We start from the raw sequence: 24,037 nt of genomic DNA, 5'->3' as shown, positions 1-24,037 counted from the left end.
GTTTAGTGGGTCACATCTATTCAGCGGGAGAGTTTGGCGAATCTTCTGACTACACAATACTTGTTAAATCAGAATTGAGGGTTGAATTCGAATTAGAATTATTAACAGTAAACAACAACCGATTTGTGTGCTGATATCTTTGTGGGTGAACAGGATGAGCTATGAGCACTTAAAGTGAGTGTACAGTCTGATCTATTTGTTAATATAAATGAGGAGAACGACATATCACATGTGGAACCCATCAGGGACACTTCTGAATATCAAATATTAGTAGGTTAGGAGACAGTGGACCGTACTTTAGACAGCCAAGTTGAGTTCTTGGCTACTGTGGCTTTTCTTGTTGAGAATGAATATGGGTTTGTGGATGCTGTGCCTTCAAGGGTCAAAGCTACAAAATACGAAGAACGAAGACAGTACATGCTTCTAGCTTTGAGTGCTGAAAAGGACTAAGCTTTACTATGAGATGCTAGTTTGCGGAATTTTCCCTATGTACCATATTTAGGAGTATGTATTTGTATATATGCTGTTTAGGTCATTTTATATGTAAAATTTGTTGTTTTAAGGAATACTGTGCTGCCACTCTTGTATTCCTTATAAGTATATTACAAAAGAAAAGCTTCTGCTATAGGGTGTTGTTTTCCAGCAGGAGAGGAGAGTTACAGGGCAGCAACAATTATCAATGTAAAACGCGTTTTTATTTTCATTACAGAGAGATTATTAATGACAGGAATTTTGGGACAGAAGTCTCTGAAATTCTGGCTACGTCTTTGCCATTTTAATGATGTATTTTCTGATTAACAATTTCAAGTGCTTCTATAAGCAAAGAAGTATTCGAGGTGCCCAGAGAGGCAGAAAGAAAGGGTGTAAGTAGGCTGTTTATATTTTCTTATTGGCAACGTTACATAGCGCTCTGTATGAAAATCACTGGCTGTGCTGTGTGCAGTCTGTGGCTAGTTTGCATTGTTGTCTGCCATTGTAGTGTTGGGCAGCTGCAGCTGGATGTGAACAGCGCATAGCGTTGCGCAGTTGGAGGTGAGCTGCCAGCAGTGGTGGATGTGAGGAGAGAGATGGCGGAGTTTTGTAATTTGTCATGAACTGCTATATATATTATGACTGTTAAGGTAAATACATTGTTTGTTCTCTATTAACATCTTTCAATTGCTAACTATCCCTATCAGTAGTTAGTGCCTTCCGTAGTTTGAATCTGTTATTTAGCTGGCAGTAGTGGCGCTCGCTGTATTGCAGTAGTTAGAGTAACGGAGATTTTTGGTGAGGTAAGTGATTTGTGAAAGGTATAGATTAATGTTAGTCAGGGCCATTCTTTTGCAGAGATTTTTGAAAGTCAGATTGCGTTGCGCTAAAAATATTGTGTGTCAGTTTAAGCACAGTCATGTATAATTTGTTCTAAGGGGACGTCTCATAAGGGTTGTGGTTGGTGATGGATAGTCTACTTAGTATTTTTGTAGTACGGAAGTAGTTGTGATGCAGTTAGACTTTGTGTAACAGTAGTGAGTTATGTGTAGTGGGTTACAGGACAGATTGTAGTCTCATGGATCCCCGAATTAACTATTTATCACGTGATTCTTAGATGTTGCACTGTGCGATACGCTTCCTTGTGTCAATCATGAATCTTGTGTCTTTTGTTTTGTTTTGATGTGAGAATTATTTTGTGATGTTACGTACCTAGATTATCTGTGAAGGCTATGAACAGCGAACATTATACATATTCATAGAATGGAGGCTTTCACGACCGGCTGACATAGCTGCTGGTAAACCTTTCGGGATATGAGGTCGCGACTCAGCGGAGGAGCGCCTCTGAGGATGTCCAGAGCAGTCCTGGACGAAACTTCAGGAACAGAAGAGTTTGTTAGACCACGACCTCGCATCCCGAAAGGTTTACCAGCAGCTGTTTTGCATATCAATGTGAAACGCAAGACTCATCAGCTGTTAAAGGAACAGAGCAACTAATTTTGTGTTAAGTAACAGTTGAGAAACTGTTTGTGTAAATATTGCGTATGTAAGTTGATGTGCCGCATGAGGCTGTTAGATTGAATCTTTCTGTGTGCTTTCACGATTCGAGCTATGGGTCGGATACAGGATGGTGGCAGAGACACTGCTACACAGTATACCTGCTGACCAGCCGTTGCCTGACGCCACGGTAGTCTCAAATTACTGAAGAGCAGGAAGGATAATGAGTCTGCCAAGTAGAATGGACTCGTCCCATAACAGGCACTTGGGCACCATGAAGATGTGCTCGCTGCATTATGGGCCTGAAGTATACATACTACATCCCTCACCCGAAAATCACATTGCATACAAGTAGAAGTGCGACAGAGTGAGTGAACCTGTGAGAAATGCAGAACTCAGGTATGCCTATGCATTAGTCGACAACAGGAAGAAACCAGATTTTCTGTGGGAAAAGCTGCGTGGTCTTGGTATAGGCAGAGTAAAAGATGCAGCCGATCCCATTGTTCCAGCCAAGTAACTGAACCAGCACTTCACATTACCTACAACCACAACTGAACCACAAACGAAACAGAGACTCATTGATGACTTCATGTGAGTAACGGTTGTAATCACGAACAATTCTATCTAGAGCATGTTACTTACAATACGATAAAAAAATTATGTGTGTGAGGTCAGAATCTACGATGTCTCCACAGTCCAAATGATGAAGCTTATTATTAACCCACTACTGCTCACTACAACAAATATCTTCAACAACTTCCTAACCCCAAGTATTTTCCGTGAGGCCTGGAAACAGGGACTAATTAAGCCACTATCTAAAACGGACGTTGCCACAGCACTCTCTGATCACGTAATTCCTGCACTGTTCAAGGCCATAGAATATATAGTACACGACCAGCTAACACACTTCCTAATTCACACAATTTACTAGACGAGTGCCAATCGGGTTTCTGTAAACATCGAAGTACAACATCTCCCTCAATAAATGTGACAGATGAGGTTTGCTATGCAAGCACAGGAGGCGACTATTATGTGCTTCTCAGACTTCAGCAACGCCTTTGATACTGTTGACTTCGACATTTTACTTGTCAAACTTAGAAGACTACATTTCTCGCCAAACGCAGTGCAGTGGTTTAGCTCATACCTGATGCCTCGTCTACAATGCTTCATGTCCGGTGCCATAAAGTCACAATGGAGGCAGGTGTCTCCCTAGGGTTCGGTACTGGGTTCTATACTCTTTTCACTGTACGTTAATGACACGTCATCAGTTTTGCCCTACTGCAAATGCCACATATACGGTGATGACGTCTAGTTGTATCTAACCTGTAAGTGCGAAACCAATAAATCTGAAGACAGCTATCGAGAATCTTAATACCGATCGGTGTGCATTATCAAAATAGGCGCAGGATATAGGGTTAAAGCTCAATCCATCCAAAACCGGGCTTAGTTTCAGCACAGGTTACCCCTGCCTACACATGAGATCACCTGCCCTTGGTGTTTTCTGAAGAACTCCAGCCCACTGACACCACATGAAAACTCGGCACGACCAATTCCAACTGGAATCAATACCGATGTCACGTTCCACATAAACTTGAATAATATCCACGTCAGCGATGGAGTACGTCACTTCACTACACTGATGCAGTTACTAACACCACTCCACCACAGACGCACAGGCCAGGGAAAAGGCAGTAAACACTTCCACCGGAAATCGTCTAAATGATATGAAGGAAGAAGCAGCTGTTCAAGGAACAGCGCCTCAGCAGACGAGAAATCAGAGCCAGTCTCCGTGAGTGCCGAATTCAAGAAGTTCTAATGGAGCATCAAACCAACCGGTGTGCGGAAAAACTTGCGCCGCTGCAGAGAGACACTTCAACGCATCTTTAACAGGCTACGGACAAGACTGTCGCCACTGACAATACCAGCCAGCCCAATTCATACTTCTACGAGACAGGCTAAACCCTTCTTCAAATGGCTGATGATCGAGAAGATGAAGAAGACGAGCAACTAGCCATCACTTGAAGTCCAGCGGTGCCTGAAAGCGCTCCCCAACAAGAAAGTTCCAGAGCAGAATGAAATCAATGCCAAGCTGCTGAAAGAGGTGCCTCCAGAAGCCACCACATACCTTGCCTGCACGTTCTCGAACATTATACCACAGAAAGTATTCCGCACAGCTTGGAAACGAGCGGTCGTTGCCGCGGTCCCAAACCTTCAAAAGTCATTGAGAAGCAACGAGGTACCAGGCCACTGGTCTACTGAGCAACGTCTTTGAGTATACCACTTGCAATGGCTGAAATATAACCTCAGCCTCGAAGAATCCTACGTGACGAAAAGCCTGGTCTCAGAGCAGGATACTACACGCCAGCTCCCACGAGTAGTAGAAGGAGCTACAGTCGCATTCACCTACAAGGAATACTATTGCATTATTTTATTAAATGTGACAGTCTGCCATTGTGGACTTTCCTACAGTCATTACACTCAAGGAATGACTGGATCTCTGGTAAGACAGCTGGCAGATTACCTTGATGGCAAAACCCTCGTCCTCAGGACCAGCAACGGTGAATATATGGCAGGAATTGCCACAGGACTGGTTATAGGCCCTGTCTTGCAATACGCCTGCACCGCCAGTCTCGATACGTCGCCACGGGTCACCAAATATGTTTACACAGGTGACAGGGAGTTAATTAGCTGGAGCCATCCAACAACGGTACCGAGAAGCCTGCACCAGTCTCGTATGCTGGGCAGCGAAATGGAGCATTTACTTTAATGACCCAGAAGCCAAATAATGCTGCAGGCCAATGCTAATTCCGTCAGCATCACTTTACTAAAGTTTACTGTGCTCAGTTACTCTCTGCTTACTTTTGATGTTAATCTTGTATCCTGGTTTCGAGAGACTGTCCTTTCTGGTCAACAGATCTTCCAAGTCCTTTGCCGCTTGTTAGAATTACGATGTCGTTAGGGATATCTCGAAGTTTTAATTTCTTCTCCCTATACTTTAATGCCCTCTCGGAAATTTCTCCTTGACTCCATGTACTCCTTCCTCCATATACTGATTGGATAACCTCGGGGATCGGCTAGAACCGTGTCTCAATCCCTTCTCAACTACTGGTTCCCTCTCATGTCCTTCGACTCATTTAATTGCAGTTTGGTTTCTGGACAATTAGTTCAAATGGTTCAAATAGCTCTGAGCACTATGGGACTTAATATCTGAGGTCCTCACTCCCCTAGACTTAGAACTACATAAACCTAACTAACCTAAGGACAGTACACACATCCATGCCCGAGGCAGGTTTCGAACCTGCGACCGTATCAGCAGCGCGGTTCCAGACTGAAGCGCCTAGAACCGCTCGGCCACAACGGCCGGCTCTCGACAATTAGTAGATAACCTTTATCTCCCAGAATTTTTATCCCTATACCTTCGGATTTTGAAAATGAGTGGGACCAACAAAACCATTACTCAAATTCGGACAACAGGTTATTGAATCTAAAGGTTAAATTAATTTATTGGGACTAAAAACATTTGGACTTCCCTCGTAACCTCCCACACGAGGGATAAAAATGGAATCTTTCTTCGCGAGCTACGAAATGATTGTGAGTAGGATCTGTATATTATGCCTAAGTGAAACGCTTTCGCATCAAGAATTGTGTAATGCACCCACCAGAGTTTCGGAATCCCCTCCCCTCTGCTGAAGTTCTCTAAGATAGCGACTACATGCAGAGCCTCCCGATACTTTAATTGGAACAAAGTGCCCTCCTTTTCCGTTGCCAGCTGCGTTTATAACAGTATTAGCGGCGTTGCGGCGCCGCGTGTGTTGTGCTATCGGCGGCGAGACTTCAAAGCGGCGCGGTTTATTAGAGGGCCGCGGTGGGGGCGGGGGCGGGGGCGGCCCCGGGCCTGTCATTAGCCCGCCACCCGGCGCTCCGCCCCCGCTGTTTGCGCCGCGCCAGCTGCACGCAGCGCCGCCGCCTCCTCCTTTGCGCGTCACTGTCCCCACCCCCGCGGCACAATGCGCCTTATCTGCGTCCAGTCTCTAGACTCACTCCCCAAAGGCGCGGCCGGAATAATCGCTCCTTTTATGCACCGGCAGGACGCAAGTGATCGGATACGTACCCACTCATCGCTCAGAATCGCTCCGGCCCTCGTAATCTGCGCAGCACTGACTCAACAAGTGGCCGGAAAGCCTCTGAGCAAATACAGTGCGCCTGACGGCTTCCCGCTGTTTGTAGCTGCGGCATCTCACGTGCGAATCTCTCCATACCGCACCGTAGCTAGGCCACTGGTCGCATAACGTGCCGGTGATGCAACGTCCACCTCACTCCTACAGGTAAATCTCGACGGCCAGTTTTTGTACCTAACGGATTCGAAAACAGAATCAGTTCTCAAATAAACCAAATTGTAGTGGGGAGCGTGTGCGACTTCCTGTCAGGATTACAACACTCCTTTCTACCTGCTAATTTCATTTACTGTTTATGGATGCCAGTGTAGATCGCTACAAAACTAATAATGGTTCTGAATGCTCACAAAAATGCCGTTTCTCCAAAACAGATGAATAATTTAGTAAATCCGGCGTAAGTTCATGTGGACGAACAGTGTGATCTATCAAAAAGATTCATCGGATTTCACTATACTTTCTCCATGAACGCTGTTAAAAGCACACGGACCGTGCTGTCGAACGTCAACGTTGAGCGTGCCAAGTTCAACGTGCTGCTGAACGCTCAGGAACGATGCGACTTGTGCTTACGGTACGTGGGCCCCAACGTGGTATACGCGATCGCAACGCACTCCAGCGGCAGTTTGAGGGATGTTTTTAGTTCGTAAATCACACTGTTTACTCAACGGGCGCGCGTAAAATTCCCACGTTAGGTCTATTAAAACGCACATTTCCTCCATCGTCCACGTAAAGGAAAGTACCATGTTCAATCAGTAAGGACACAGCCTTACAAAAGTTCCATTACAGACAGTGCAGTACAAATTTGGAATACTTCTCCGCATAAGATAAACATTATTTCATCATACCCACATTTTAGTAAAACCCCAAGGTCAGTCTTACTTGATCACTGTTCCTACGCAGTAGCAGAATCTTTGCAACATGTGAATTACGAAGCGTAAAAGAAAAAGGAGCAAAATATCTTTACACAAGTAGCGCAAGCTGTCCTGTAGATTAAGCCAATTGAACATAGTCACCCCTCAAAAAAAGGTGAACTTATATTTACATAACATCAAATATTATAGTATATACTTAAATTAAACTAATAATAAAGTATCAAAACATAATAAAAACGCGAAAGTTAGGGAAAAAAATTGGAAATGGCAATACGTGAACCACCGCCCCATCAATTTTTTTATATTTTTTAAATTATTAGTTAATTTGGGACGCTACTCATTGCGCTACAGTATCAACACACTTGTTGTTGCGATCCGTTGTATCTTATGCATTGCTGAAAACCTTAATCGTAATTATGTTACTAATTGAAATTTATTTATAATAAGTTGTACGAAGGACAATGCGTTTTGGGTGGATCTTCAGTGTGTCGCTGCCTTCAAATAGCCTACTCTCATAATACGCAAGTCACAATAATTCTTTTGCCACGAATATGATGGTTCTCATAATTTAATTGGAACGAATCGCACAGTTAACAATGGGTTTTCCAGTGATTCTCAATTTGCTGGTGCTCAGAAACGGCATATACAGGGCGAGTCACCTAACATTACCGCTGGATATATTTCGTAAACCACATCAAATACTGACGAATCGATTCCACAGACCGAACATGAGGAGAGGGGCTAGTGTAATTGGTTAATACAAACCATAAAAAATGCACGGAAGTATGTTTTTTAACACAAACCTACGTTTTTTTAAATGGAACCCCGATAGTTTTGTTAGCACATCTGAACATATAAACAAATACGTAATCAGTGCCGTTTGTTGCATTGTAAAATGTTAATTACATCCGGAGATATTGTAACTTAAAGTTGACGCTTGAGTACCACTCCTCTGCTGTTCGATCGTGTGTATCGGAGAGCACCGAATTACGTAGGGATCCAAAGGGAACGGTGATGGACCTTAGGTACAGAAAAGACTGGAACAGCACATTACGTCCACATGCTAACACCTTTTTATTGGTCTTTTTCACTGACGCACATGTACATTACCATGAGGGGTGAGGTACACGTTCGACGGGCGTTTCATAGGACGTGCAGGACGCATAAATTGGCCAGCCCGTTCTCCTGATCTTACACCTCTGGACTTCTTTCTGTGGGGTACGTTAAAGGAGAATGTGTACCGTGATGTGCCTACAACCCCAGAGGATATGAAACAACGTATTGTGGCAGCCTGCGGCGACATTACATCAGATGTACTGCGGCGTGTACGACATTCATTACGCCAGAGATTGCAATTGTGTGCAGCAAATGGTGGCCACCACATTGAACATCTATTCGCCTAGCATGTCGGGACACACTCTATTCCACTTCGTAATTGAAAACGGAAACCACGTGTGTACGTGTACCTCACCCCTCATGGTAATGTACATGTGCGTCAGTGAAAAAGACCAATAAAAAGGTGTTAGCATGTGGACGTAATGTGCTGTTCCTGTCTCTTCTGTACCTAAGGTCCATCACCGTTCCCTTTGGATCCCTACGTAATTCGGTGCTCTCCGATACACACGATCGAACAGCGGAGGAGTGGTACTCAAGCGTCAACTTTAGGTTACAATATCTCCGGATGTAATTAACATTTTACAATGCAACAAACGGCACTGATTACGTATTTGTTTATATGTTCAGATGTGCTAACAAAACTAACGGGGTTCCATTTAAAAAAACGTAGGTTTGTGTTAAAAAACATACTTCCGTGCATTTTTTTATGGTTTGTATTAACCAATTACACTAGCCCCTCTCCTCACGTTCGGTCTGTGGAATCGATTCGTCGGTATTTGATGGGGTTTACGAAATATATCCAGCGGTAACGTTAGGTGAATCACCCTGTATACTTATAGGCTTGAAATGGATGCCAATATGGCTCCTCACAACTCTGTACTGAAGGGAGACGGCGTGCGTGTGACGTAGGTGGCGTCGTGCCATCTCATTGGTCAACGCTCAGACGCACGCTCAAAATATCTGACATGCTAGATATTGCTCTGCACGTTCGGAAAGACTCCCGAGCGTGCTATTTCACGCTATGACGTCAGAAACTCGGCACGCTCAACGTTCGGATGCACGGTCCATGTGCCGACGGCCTTAGGGCGTATTTTAACTTGCCTATGAAACCTCACGGATACATGGTTATCAGTTGCAAGCTACCGGTAATGGTCTCTTTCGTCTCAAAACAAATCGTTCGTCTGCTGCTCTGTCACTGCCTGTGTAGAACCAGCAGCTACAACACCCACTTTCATTACCACCACACCTCACGCCGACGCTAACAACATTGCTGCACGACAGAAGTAAGCGTCCAACTGGCCCTGATCTAGACGTTTACCGTGTTCCACTCCTGCGTCTCGAATCATCTGACAAGGAACTCGTAGTTTCAGTTTGTTTAAAAAAACCGCGAATTTTTTTAAAAAAAATCGTAGGTCTGTTCGCTAGGACTGTCATACAATTCCAAAGTCTTTTTTACTCGTAGTTTCAATGCAACCAGTGGCGAAGGGGATATTTTTTTACGGTAGTGTCAAACGGATGAACACGGTGTCTCTGAGGGCCCTCCAGATTCACTGACACTTGCTGGTCAGGCCCAGCAGCGTACGACGTACATTAAGAACCTTTCGAAGGTAGCACTGTTTTGTTGCATACTGTGGTACCGATAGCTGCGATGCCACGGCGTAGGTGCAAGTTCATAAGTTGGCACTACGAGACACCGACGACAGCGCCCTCTAGCCAGCGCTGTGGAGCTCTACGAGCGTCGCTCCAGATTCAGCCCATTTGATTCCGAGGAGACGACCTAGCAACATTGTTTATATTTCACAGTCGGTGAACCACTCCTTGTACGCAAAGTTAAGTAAAGCTTGATTTTAGTTCACACTGCAGTGCCGAGAGTTGTACCTCACCTGCTCCTCCTTGCTTCCTACCTTCAACCTACCTTTGCTTTCAGGAGCAGACCCACGCGCCTCCTTCCAGGCGGGATACAAAACATACTCCATAGTACTAAAATGTAGACTTTCACGGCCGGAAATGTCATGTTGTTGTTGTGGTGTTCAGTCCTGAGACTGGTTTGATGCAGCTCTCCATGCTACTCTATCCTGTGCAAGCTTCTTCATCTCCCAGTACCTACTGCAACCTACATCCTTCTGAATCTGCTTAGTGTATTCATCTCTTGGTCGCCCTCTACGATTTTTACCCTCCACGCTGCCCTCCAATACTAAATTGGTGATCCCTTGATGCCTCAGAACATGTCCTACCAACCGATCCCTTCTTCTGGTCAAGTTGTGCCACAAACTTCTCTTCTCCCCAATCCTATTCAATACTTCCTCATTAGTTATGTGATCTACCCATCTAATCTTCAGCATTCTTCTGTAGCACCACAATTCGAAAGCTTCTATTCTGTTCTTGTCCAAACTATTTACGTCCCTGTTTCACTTCCATACATGGCTACACTCCATACAAATACTTTCAGAAATGACTTCCTGACACTTAAATCTATACTCGATGTTAACAAATTTCTCTTCTTCAGAAACGCTTTCCTTGCCATTGCCACTCTACATTTTATATCCTCTCTACTTCGACCATCATCAGTTATTTTGCTCCCCAAATAGCAAAACTCCTTTACTACTTTAAGAGTCTCATTTCCTAATCTAATACCCTCAACATCACCCGACTTAATTCGACTACATTCCATTATCCTCGTTTTGCTTTTGTTGATGTTCATCTTATATCCTCCCTTCAAGACACCATCCATTCCGTTCAACTGCTCTTCCAAGTCCTTTGCTGTCTCTGACAGAATTACAATGTCATCGGCGAACCTCAAAGTTTTTATTTCTTCTCCATGGATTTTAATACCTACTCCGAATTTATCTTTTATTTCCTTTACTGCTTGCTCAATATACAGATTCAATAACTTCGGGGAGAGGCTACAACCCTGTCTTACTCCCTTCCCAACAACTGCTTCCCTTTCATGTCCCTCGACTCTTATAACTGCCATTTGGTTTCTGTACAAATTGTAAATAGCCTTTCGCTCCCTGTATTTCACCCCTGCCACCTTCAGAATTTGAAAGAGAGTATTCCAGTCAACATTGTCAAAAGCTTTCTCTAAGTCTACAAATGCTAGAAACGTAGGTTTGCCTTTCCTTAATCAAATGTCATGTCCATTATAATTATCCGGGCTGTTATGCCGTGGTCAGTTTGTGAATTCTGTGTCAAATCCCAACGTTTCGTCCCCGTCTGCGGGAGACATCTTCAAGGGGGTCTGTAGCTCGATGGAAGGTCCAACACACCCACTGGCTCGCCGAGCTAGCCCGGATAATTAATAATGGACATACCACATAGTGTCCTTGTACCTAATGTGCCCAGATTCCCCTCATAACTGATCGCATACACTTACATGCACACTATCCACTTGTTATCGCAGTCGGCAGCAGAGAGGTGCTGGAGGCACACTTGTTGTTATTCCTCAGAAAAACTTTTAGAAGAAATCCTACGCCTAACATTGAAGTGTAGTTTACCTCGCATATCTCAGTGGAGCAAATTATAAACATTATTTGCGAATCAAGCTGAACATAACGACGTTTAAAATATACATCCACTTATAATTAACACATGCAGCAGATATGGAACTCCACGAGTACGTCAAATAGACGATAAAAAATTTCACTGTATGTTACACTTGCGGTAAGCTGTTACGAGTGAAGTACTGATCAGTGCTAGGGCTGTAGCGAAGCTTCTTCAACCGCTGACAGGGTCCAATGGCCCAATGAAGTCTCTGTCATGTTGTAAGTAGGCTGTTTAGGTTTTTATGCTGGTAACGCCACGTAGCGTTCTATATGAAAATCACTGGCTGTGCTGTGTGCAGTCTGTGGCTGGTTGGACTCGTTGTTGGAACATTCGCTATTGCAGTGTTGGGCAGTTGGATGTTAACAGCGCGTAGCGTTGCGCAGTTGGAGGTGAGCCGCCAGCAGTGGTGGATGTGGGGAGAGAGATGGCGGAGTTTTGAGAGCGGATGATCTGGGCGTGTGTCCATCAGAGACAGTCGATTTGTAAGACTGGATGCCATGAACTGATATATACACTCCTGGAAATGGAAAAAAGAACACATTGACACTGAAACGTCCCCTTAGAACAATTTATACAAAACTGTGCTTACCCTGACACATAATAATTTTAGCGCAACGCAATCTGACTGTCAAAAATCCCTGCAAAAGAATGGCCCTGAGTAACATTAACCTATACCTTTCAGAAATCACTTACCTCACAAAAATCTTCGTTACTCGAACTACTGCAATACAGCGAGCGCCACTACCGCCAGCTAAATAAAAGATTCAAACTACAGAAGGCACTAACTACTGATAGGGATAGTTAGCAAATGAAAGATATTAATAGAGAACAAACAATGTATTTACCTTAATATTCATAATTGACATCCAGTATTACAAATTATCAAAACTCCGCCATCTCTCTCCCCACATCCACCACTGCTCGCGGCTCACCTCCAACTGCGCAACGCTACGCGCTGTTCACATCCAGCTATAGCAGTTCATGACAACAATGGCAGACAACAATGCAAACTAGCCACAGACTGCACACAGCACAGCCAGTGATTTTCATACAGAGCGCTACGTGGCGGCGGCGTTACCAATATAAGAACCTAAACAGCCTACTTACATAAAGAAAACATAAACAGCCTACTTACAACACCGGCGTGTCAGACCCACCATACTTGCTCCGGATACTGCGAGAGGGCTGTACAAGCAATGATCACACGCACGGCACAGCGGACACACCAGGAACCGCGGTGTTGGCCGTCGAATGGCGCTAGCTGCGCAGCATTTGTGCACCGCCGCCGTCAGTGTCAGCCAGTTTGCCGTGGCATACGGAGCTCCATCGCAGTCTTTAACACTGGTAGCATGCCGCGACAGCGTGGACGTGAACCGTATGTGCAGTTGACGGACTTTGAGCGAGGGCGTATAGTGGGCATGCGGGAGGCCGGGTGGACGTACCGCCGAATTGCTCAACACGTGGGGCGTGAGGTCTCCACAGTACATCGATGTTGTCGCCAGTGGTCGGCGGAAGGTGCACGTGCCCGTCGACCTGGGACCGGACCGCAGCGACGCACGGATGCATGCCAAGGCCGTAGGATCCTATGCAGTGCCGTAGGGGACCGCACCGCCACTTCCCAGCAAATTAGGGACACTGTTGCTCCTGGGGTACCGGCGAGGACCATTCGCAACCGTCTCCATGAAGCTGGGACACCGTTAGGCCATCTTCCGCTCACGCCCCAACATCGTGCAGCCCGCCTCCAGTGGTGTCGCGACAGGCGTGAATGGAGGGACGAATGGAGACGTGTCGTCTTCAGCGATGAGAGTCGCTTCTGCCTTGGTGCCAATGATGGTCGTATGCATGTTTGGCGCCGTGCAGGTGAGCGCCACAATCAGGACTGCATACGACCGAGGCACACAGGGCCAACACCCGGCATCATGGTGTGGGGAGCCATCTCCTACACTGGCCGTACACCACTGGTGATCGTCGAGGGGACACTGAATAGTGCACGGTACATCCAAACCGTCATCGAACCCATCGTTCTACCATTCCTAGACCGGCAAGGGAACTTGTTGTTCCAACAGGACAATGCACGTCCGCATGTATCCCGTGCCACCCAACGTGCTCTAGAAGGTGTAAGTCAACTACCCTGGCCAGCAAGATCTCCGGATCTGTCCCCCATTGAGCATGTTTGGGACTGGATGAAGCGTCGTCTCACGCGGTCTGCACGTCCAGCACGAACGCTGGTCCAACTGAGGCGCCAGGTGGAAATGGCATGGCAAGCCGTTCCACAGGACTACATCCAGCATCTCTACGATCGTCTCCATGGGAGAATAGCAGCCTGCATTGCTGCGAAAGGTGGATATACACTGTACTAGTGCCGACATTGTGCATGCTCTGTTGCCTGTGTCTATGTGCCTGTGGTTCTGTCAGTGTGATCATGTGATGTATCTGACCCCAGGAATGTGTCAATAAAGTTTCCCCTTCCTGGGACAATGAATTCACGGTGTTCTTATTTAAATTTCCAGGAGTGTATATGATGACTTTTGAACACTATTAAGGTAAATACATCGTTTGTTCTCTATCAAAATTTTTCATTTGCTTAGTATGCCTATCAGTAGTTAGTGCCTTCAGAAGTTTGAATCTTTTATTTAGCTGACAGTAGTGACGCTCGCTGTATTGCAGTACTTCGAGTAACGTAGATTTTTGTGAGGTATGTGATTCATGTAAGGTATAGGTTATTGTTAGTCAGGGCCATTCTTTTGTAGGGATTTTGGAAAGTCAGATTGCGTTGCGCTAAAAATATTGTGTGTCAGTTTAGTGTTGATCAGAATAAGTAAAGAGCTAAATGTCTGAGTACGTTTAGTTCTGCTCAGCTGTTTGAAAATCAAATAACGTAAGAGGTTTATCAGCACAGTCATTCATTAATTTTTCCAAGGGGACGTTTCAAAGTTTCATAAGGAACTTTGTGCCTGAAGAATCTCCACTCTTCACCACAACTGGTCGCAGATCGCTTGAGCAGAGGCACATTCCCCTTGACTGGACACAGTCACCTACAAAAAAATATTCAGAATTGACCCACGGAATTGCCATTCTACGTTATCAGTATCTTATTCTAGCAGAATCCAGCAACATACAATGATGTTACAAAAGCCATGTGGTAAACAATTGTACATTTACAGATGGGGGTAATGTCACGAGTACAAGGTATAAAACATCAGTGCATTGGTGTAACAGTCATCTGTAGTCGGATGATTCATGTGAAAAGGTTTCCGAAATTATTATGGCCGCACGATGGGATTTAACAGACTCTGAAAGCGGAATGGTAGTTGAAGCTACATGCTTGGGATTTCCATTTCGGAAATCGTTAGGGAATTCAATATTCTGAGGACCACAGTGTCAAGAGTGTGCCGAGTACGGCACACTTCAGGCACTACCCACTACCTCCCACCACTGACAACGCAGTGACCGGCGGCCTTCACTTAACGACCGAGAGCAGCGGCGATTTCGTAGATGGGTCAGTGCTAACATAAAAGCAACACCGCATGAAATGACCGGAGAAATCAATGTGGGCCGGACGACGAACGTATCCATTAGGGGAGTCAAGCGAAATTTGGTGTTAATGGGCTATGGCATCAGAGGACCGAAGCAAGTGCCTTTGTTAACAGCACGACATCTACATCTACATCCATACTCCACAAGCCACCTGACGGTGTGTGGCGGAGGGTACCTTGAGTACCTCTATCGGTTCTCCCTTCTATTCCAGTCTCGTATTGTTCGTGGAAAGAAGGATTGTCGGTATGCCTCTGTGTGGGCTCTAATATCTCTGATTTTACCCTCATGGTCTCTTCGCGAGATATACGTAGGAGGGAGCAATATACTGCTTGACTCCTCGGTGAAGGTATGTTCTCGAAACTTCAACAAAAGTCCGTACCAAGCTACTGAGCGTCTCTCCTGCAGAGTCTTCCACTGGAGTCTATCTATCATTTCCGTAACGCTTTCGGGATTACTAAATGATCCTGTAACGAAGTGCGCTCCTCTCCGGTGGATCTTCTCTATCTCTTCTATCAACCCTATCTGGCACGGATCCCACACCGCTGAGCAGTATTCAAGCAGTGGGTGAACAGGCGTACTGTAACAAATTCCTTTGTTTTTGGATTGCATTTCCTTAGGATTCTTCCAATGGATCTCAGTCTGGCATCTGCTTTACCGACGATCAACTTTATATGATCGTTCCATTTTAAATCACTCCTAATGCCTACTCCCAGATAATTTATGGAATTAACTGCTTCCAGTTGCTGACCTCCTATATTGTAACTAAATGATAAGGGATCTTTCTTTCTATGTATTCGCAGCACATTACACTTGTCTACATTGAGATTCGATCGCCATTCCCTGCACCATGCGTCAATTCGCTGCAGATCCTCCTGCATTTCAGTACAATTTTCCATTGTTACAACCTCTCGATATGCCACAGAATCATCCGCAAAAAGCCTCAGTGAACTTCCCATGTCATCCACAAGGTCATTTATGTATACTGTGAATAGCAACGGTCCTACGACACTCCCCTGCGGCACACCTGAAATCACTCTTACTTCGGAAGGCTTCTCTCCATTGAGAATGACATGCTGCGTTCTATCTAGGAACTCTTCAATCCAATCACACAACTGGTCTGACAGTCCATATGCTCTTACTTTGTTCATTAAACGATTGTGGGGAACTGTATCAAACGCCTTGCGGAAGTCAAGAAACACGGCATCTACCTGGGAATCCGTGTCTATGGTCTTCTGAGTCTCGTGGACAAATAGCGCGAGCTGGGTTTCACACGATCGTCTTTTTCGTATCCCATGCTGATTCCTACAGAGTAGATTTCTAGTTTCCAGAAAAGTCATTATACTCGAACATAATACGTGTTCCAAAATTCTACAAGTGATCGACGTTAGAGATATAGGTCAATAGTTCTGCACATCTGTTCGACGTCTCTTCTTGAAAACGGGGATGACCTGTGCCCTTTTCCAATCCTTTGGAACGCTACGCTCTTCTAGAGCGTCTGCAGCGTCTCTCCATAGCTCGTGACCAAAGCTGTTGGTCCCTAGAAGACTGGAAATTTGTGGCCTAATCATACGAGACCTGATTTCAGTTGGTAAGAGCTGATGGTAGCGTTCGTGTGTGGCGCAGACCCCACGAAGTCACGGACCCAAGTTGTCAACAAGGCACTGTGCAAGCTGGTGGTGGCTGCATAATGGTGTGAGTTGTGTTGACATAAAACGTACTGGCACCTCTGGTCCAACTGAACCGATCATTGACTGGAAACGGTTATGTTTGGCTGCTTGGATCATTTGTAGCCATTCACGGGCTTCATACTCCCAAGCAACAATGGATTTTTTATGGATGACAATGCACCATTTCACCAGGCCACAGTTGTTCGTGATTGGTTTGAAGAACATTCTGGACAATTCGAGCGAATGATTTGGCCATACAGATCGCCTGATATGAATCCTATCGACACCTAAGTTACATAACCGAGAGATCAGTTCGTGCACAAAGTCCTGCACCGGCAACACATTCGCAGTTACGCAAGGCTATAGAGACAGGATGGCTGACTATTTCTGCGGGGGACTTCCAGCGAATTGTTGAGCCCGTATCACCTCAAGTTGCCACAATATGCCTGGCAACAGTAGGTTCGACATGATACTGGTAGGTCTCCCATGACTTTTGTCACCTCAGTGTATACTGGCTTCAGATATAATGACCTACCCTGAAATTAAATAAGATTCTCCGTGGGAATCTGCAAGGGATCCGAAACACCGACCTTGAGGAAAGCAGTCGCGCTCTTCACACAAGTGTTCCAGGAGCCACGACTGGAAGTAGCGGGGTGATTCTGTCCCTAGTCCTGCCGAAAACTTTTGATTCAGTACTATACTGACCGACGAGCACTAAGGAAAATACGTTCATAAGGGATGCATTGTTTGCACTTGGGCCAATACTGTTTAGCAGGTAGAATGCAGTACCTTATCTGTGATGGAGTGCACTCTACAAGGACTGAAGTGATACCAAACGCGCTCCAGAGATAAGTGATAGGACCCTTGCTGTTCACTTTTCCATTCACCAGATAGTATTGGTTGCCATCTCCAGTTTGTCGAAGACAATGGAGTTTTATATGAGAAAAATCTCTATATGAGGAAAATCTATTTGGTAAAAATTAAAGTAATATTCAATGAGATCTCGACATATATCATACTGGTGCTCTGAGCATTTATCTCTTAATGCAGGGAAATTTGAAACTATGCATTTCACGGAACGTAAACTTGTTGCGTTCACTGACTGTCGGATTAATGACTCGCAGCCGCGCTGGGTAGCCGCGCGGTCTGGGCGTCCTGCCACGGTTCGCGCGGCTCCCCCCCCCCCCCCCCCCCATCGGAGATTCGAGCCCTCCCTCGGGCTTGGGTGTGTGTGTTGTCCTTAGCGTAAGTTAGTTCAAGCTACATTAAGTAATGCGTAAGCCTAGGGACCGATGACCTCAGCAGTTTGGTCCCATAGCAGCATACTATAAATTTCCAGTGACTAGGAGCTACAGTTACTGCTAGTGCAGTAGCTCTTCTAAACAGCATCCCGTACAAGCAAACCAGTTGCGTCCTTACTTGTGGTTACTCGTACTTTAGGTACTTCTGCTATACAAGGCTCTGTTTCAAAAGAATAGCTCGATGTAGCCATGTGGTCAAGATACGCACATCTGCGTTCAAGCCTCACAGCTACACTATGTGATCAAAAGTATCCTGACATCTGGCTGAAAATGACTTAAACGTTCGTGGCGCCCTCCATCGGTATTCTGAAATTCAGTATGGTGTCGGCCCACCCTTACCCTTGATGACAGCTTCCACTCTCGTAGGCATACGTTCAATCAGGTGCTGGAAGGTTTCATCCCGTTCTTCATGGAGTGCTGAACTGAGGAGAGGTATCGATGTCGGTCGGTGAGACCTGGCACGAAGTCGGCGTTCCAAAACATCCCAAAGATGTTCTATAGGACTCAGGTCAGGACTCTGTGCAGGCCAGTCCATCACAGGGATGTTATTGTCGTCTAACCACTCCACCACAGGCCGTGCATTATGAACCGGTACTCGATCGTGTTGAAGGATGCAATCACCATCCCCGAATTGCTTTTCAACAGTGGGAAGCAAGAAAGTGCTTAAAACATCCATGTAGGCCTGTGCCGCGATAGTACCACACAAAAAACAAGGGGTGCAAGCCCCTTCCATGAAAAACACGACCACACCATAACACCACCGCCTCCGAGTTTTACTGTGGGCACTACACACACTGGCAGATGACGTCCACTGGGAATTCTCCGTACCCACACCCTGCCATCGGATCGCCACATTGTGTACCGTGATTAGTCATTCCACACAACGTTTTTTCATTGTTGAATCGTCCAATGTTTAAGCTCCTTACAACAAGCGAGGGTTCGTTTGGCATTTGCCGGCGTGATGTGTGGCTCATGAGCAGCCGCTCGACCATTTAATCCAAGTTTGCTGTGGATCCTGCTGCAATTTGGAATTCCTGTGTGATGGACTGCGTGTGTGAAATCTTAAGGGACTTAACTGCTAAGGTCATCAGTTCCTAAGCTTACACATTAGTTAACCTAAATTATCCTAAGAACAAACACACACACACATGCCCGAGGGGGGAGTCGAACCTCCGCCGGGATCAGCCGCACAGTCCATGACTGCAGCGCCTTAATCTCTCTGCTAATACCGCGTGGCTGTGTGATGGTCTGGATAGATGTCTGCCTATAACACTTTACGACCCTCGTCAACTATCTACGGTCTCTGTCAGAGCAACAGACGAGGTCGGCCTATACGCTTTTGTGCTGTACGTGTCCCTTCACGTTTCCACTTCACTATCACATCGGAAACAGTGGACCTAGGGATCTTCGGGAGTGTGGAAATCTCGCGTACAGGCGTATGACACAAATGATACCCAATCACCTGAGCACGTTCGAAGTCCGTGAGTTCCGTGAAACGCTCCATTCTGCTATCTCACGATGTCGAATGACTACTGAGGCCGCTGATATGGAGTACCTGGCATTAGGTGGCAGCACAAAGCACCTAATATGAAAAGCGTACGTTTTTGTGGCTGACCAGATACTTTTGATCACATAGTGTAATTCGCTGCAAATAATAACATTTTACTGTGCTCCTGCAGTCAAATAGTGTATGCATTGGCTAGGATTGTGAGTCAATAAAATACAAAATAAAGGTTAAATTAATAATTTAATAACAAAGATTCTGTTCTAAAGTCTGTAACTGATTTAAACAACAGAGAATTATGTTGAACAAGATTTATTCGAGAAAAGACATCTCAGATAAACGGGAAGTGTTCCTACGAAATTCAGTTAAAATTCAGACAGAAAATACCCTTATCAAATGCAGTGAGGTTGAGTTGAAAGCTTTACGAGAATTGTAGCAAAATCTCCAAAATATAGTCGTCAACGATACGGGAAAACTAAGTCCTTTTCGTGATCACAATACACGAAATATTCACCAGCTCAAAACAGTTCAGAGTTCAACATGATGATAAACAAATTGACATACACCATACAAAGAGTATTTTATCCTCAGTTCCGTAACATAAGTGGAGAAAGTTAGTGACCTACACTGGATCACATTTAGATCTCTAAAATATAAAGTCCTTTCAAAATTTAGGGCATTGTAGTGACCGTTCACCGCCCAGAGTCTGCCACCAACACGACCGAATATCACACGTTACCACAGGCAGGTCTGCCTTCTTTCAGAAGGAACATCCATGCATCCCCATCAAGATCTAACCGAAAAGTGTTCTCAAAAGTTAAAGCCTCATAGCGTCTCCACCACCAGAACCAATCATCTATATGCCCGAATCACGCACGTTATCACAGACAAGCCTGTCGTCTTCCAGCACAAACGTAAAAGTGTCCTCAAAAGTTTGAGTGTCATAACAGCCCTTCGACACCCAGAATCTATCACCCACTCGACCACATATCACCCAGTACTACAGGTAGGTCTGCCTTCTTACAGAACGAACACCCTAGTGTCCTGAAACGCTCCGTTGAGCTCTTCATTCGAAAAGTCTCAGTCTCCATTTGACTGCCATAATGTTCCACTACTGTCTGCCATTCCCACTAAAAATACATCGTTCTTAAGCTCTACAGACGTAATCTGACTGAACATTACCCCTTCCCAGACCAAACTAAAATATTACAATAGTAAATAAAGAAGAGTCATAAACATTCGGCTACACTCAGATTACTTACGTTGAATATAAGTAATAGTTGGTTCATAAATAAATAAGCTAACATTCTTGCCCAAGTGTGCTCATGATAAATCACAACAGACTATCGTTAAGAATTGTTTAAACAATTATTTATGTCTTCTTGACAGAAGCGTCTTTTGGTTCTCTTTTCAGTTGCGGTGTCTGCTAGCAGATGCACATAAACCACTCCTAAATTAGCACACTTTTTAGTAGCACTTACAGTCAGCATTTAAATACAGTTACTGGCCAGATAGTAAACTGTTAATTAAATAAGTACAGAAGTATGAAATATGTGAGGTATTCACTCAATATTCATTGGCTGTGTAATTGTGGAGGATACAATGTTCTGCCAAACATTTTCGCGATGAAAAAACATAAAAAACGCAATAAATCAGAAATAAAACAGATACAGATATGTGGGTTTCAGAGATAACTACAATGCAATGCCACCTTATGAGATATTATGTGTTGAAACTGCATGAAACATTTTAAACTGTTGGTTCAGAGGTTTATTGCGAAAATATTTATTCACTCTAAATTATTCATTTTTGTTTTTGTAAAATATTGAAATTATTTTTGTGCTACTGGGTGCGCTTAATTTTTCTGTTCACAAATGGTTTTAATACTTGGCAGTGAATTGCTATAAATTCTTATAGAGATGTAAATCGCCATCTTTCAGGTTGTCTGATACTTGCCCATTTCTTGGAGCCTTGTCTCTCCTCATTTTTCTGAGACTGCAGACGTATTCAGATTTACTATAATACACTGAAGAACCAAAGAAGGCCGGCGGGAGTGGCCGAGCGGTTCTAGGCGCTACAGTCTGGAGCCGCGCGACTTCTGCGGTCGCAGGTTCGAATCCTGCCAAGGGCATGGATGTGTGTGATGTCCTTAGGTTAGTTAGGTTTAAGTAGTTCTAAGTTCTAGGGGACTGATGACCTCAGAAGTTAAGTCCCATAGTGCTCAAAGCCATTTGAACCAAAGAAACGGGTACACCTGCCTAATATCGTGCACGACCCCCTCAGGCACCCAGAAGAACCGCAACACGATGTGTCATGGACTCAATGTCTCAAGTAGTGTTGGAAGGAGTTGACACCACTAATCCTGCAGGGCTGTCCATAAATCCGTAAGAGTACGAGGGGGTGGAGATCTCTTCTGAACAGCACATTGCAAGGCGTCCCCTATATGCTCAATAATGTTTATGTCTGGGGAGTTTGGTGGGCAGCAGAAGTGTTCAAACTCAGAAGAGCCACTCAGTAGCAATGCTAGACGTGTGGGATGTCGCATTGTCCTGCTGGAATTTGGATGCAGGTGATCAGATAGGATGCTTACGTACGTGTCACCTGTCAGACGTATCTAGACGTATCAGGGGTTCCATATCACTCCAACGGCACACTCCCCGCACCATTACAGCGCCTCCACCAGCTTGAACAGTCCTCTGCTGACATGCACGGTCCATGGATTGAAGAGGATGTCTCCATACCCGTACACGTCCATCCGCCCTATACAATTTCAAGCAGACTCGTCCGAACAGCCAACATGTTTCCAGACATCAATAGCCCAAAGTCGGTGTTGACGGGCCCAGGCGAGGCATAAAGCTTTGCGTCGTGCAGTCATCAATAGTACACGAATGGTCCATCTGCTCTGAAAGCTCATGTCGATGATGTTTCATTGAATGGTTCGCATGCTGACTCTTGATGGCCCAGCATTGAAATCTGCAGCAATCTGCGGAAGGGTTGCACTTTGTCACGATGAACGATTCTCTTCAGTCGTTGTTGGTCCCGTTCTTGCAGGATCTTTTTTCCAGTCGCAACGATGTCGGAGATTTGATGTTATACCGGATTACTGATATTCACGGTACACTCGTGAAATGGTCGTGTAGGAAAATCCCCACTTCATCGCAACCTAGGAGATGCTGTGTCCCATCGGCCGTGCGCCGACTATATTATCACATTCAAACTCAATTAAATGTTGACAACCTGCCATTGTAGCAGCAGTAAACGATCAGACACTTATTGTCTTATATATGCGTCGCCGACAGCAGCACCGTATCCTGCCTGTTGACATATCTCTGTATTTGAATACGCATGCCTATATCAGTTTCTCTGGCGCTTCAGTGTACGAGACAGTTGCTGAATAATTTCAATAGATACAGTCCTTTAATTTACCCATATTTCGAGCATGTTTACCTGCAGATAGCATTTGTGTGTGACAGTCTGAATCATGTCGTCGATATTATGCAGCTTTCAAAACCATTGTGTTTATTTTACAGTAGTCTCATAGTTCCTATGGCGTGATGAATGGCTATGTCCGTTTAATATTACTAAGAGCTGAGCTGCATGCGATTTGGCGTAGCGCATAGAGTCGTTGGCAGGCGCACTGCGGGTCGCCAGTTCAAATCTGGTACACCCCCCCCCAAAAAAAAATTATTTGTTTACTATTTATCGTGTCTAGAAGGTTCTCGAAAGTTCTTATGATTGTAATGATTGCGTATACTGGAATATTCTATGTCTGTATAAATACCAGCATTCTCGAATACCGAAGTTTGTGCAAATAGCACCATTCTCTATCCAGGAAGTAGTTCTGTTTTGCCTGTCCTTGGATGTCCATAATAAAGGCGTTTTCATTTCTAAGTGTTCTTCTTCACTGACGAGCATCCTATCGGGTTTGAAGCTGATTGTGGTTACGGCCTAACAATATTTCAGTTTCCCAAGGAAAGGACAAACAATAAAAATATTGTACCACGAAGTAAAATCGGAGGGATTTCGTATCTTAAAATATTTCAATGTTATAAATAGGTAATTTCCTGCGTATTGTAGCTCCGAATGAGAAGTTTTACAGGATGTTTTCAGTTTGGCGCACTAGGACGTCATTTCGCAGTGCTTTTGCAGCAGAGTTTGTTAACCCTTTCAGACACTCTCGCTTAATTGTGTGCATTAACTTTTACTGTGCATTAGCAGCAACAGGATTATTATTTCCCAATGAAAACGTGAGATACAGATTTGTGAATGCTTAACCTTTTCATTACGCGTAAGTGTTGCCAACTGTTGGGCTTCACTATGAAAATATCAGCAAGTCAATGTAGCAGTGCGCGGTTGG

The sequence above is a fragment of the Schistocerca cancellata genome, chromosome 6 (genome assembly GCF_023864275.1).
Source record: "Schistocerca cancellata isolate TAMUIC-IGC-003103 chromosome 6, iqSchCanc2.1, whole genome shotgun sequence".
Taxonomy (NCBI): domain Eukaryota; kingdom Metazoa; phylum Arthropoda; class Insecta; order Orthoptera; family Acrididae; genus Schistocerca; species Schistocerca cancellata.
This window is presented reverse-complemented; position numbering follows the sequence as displayed.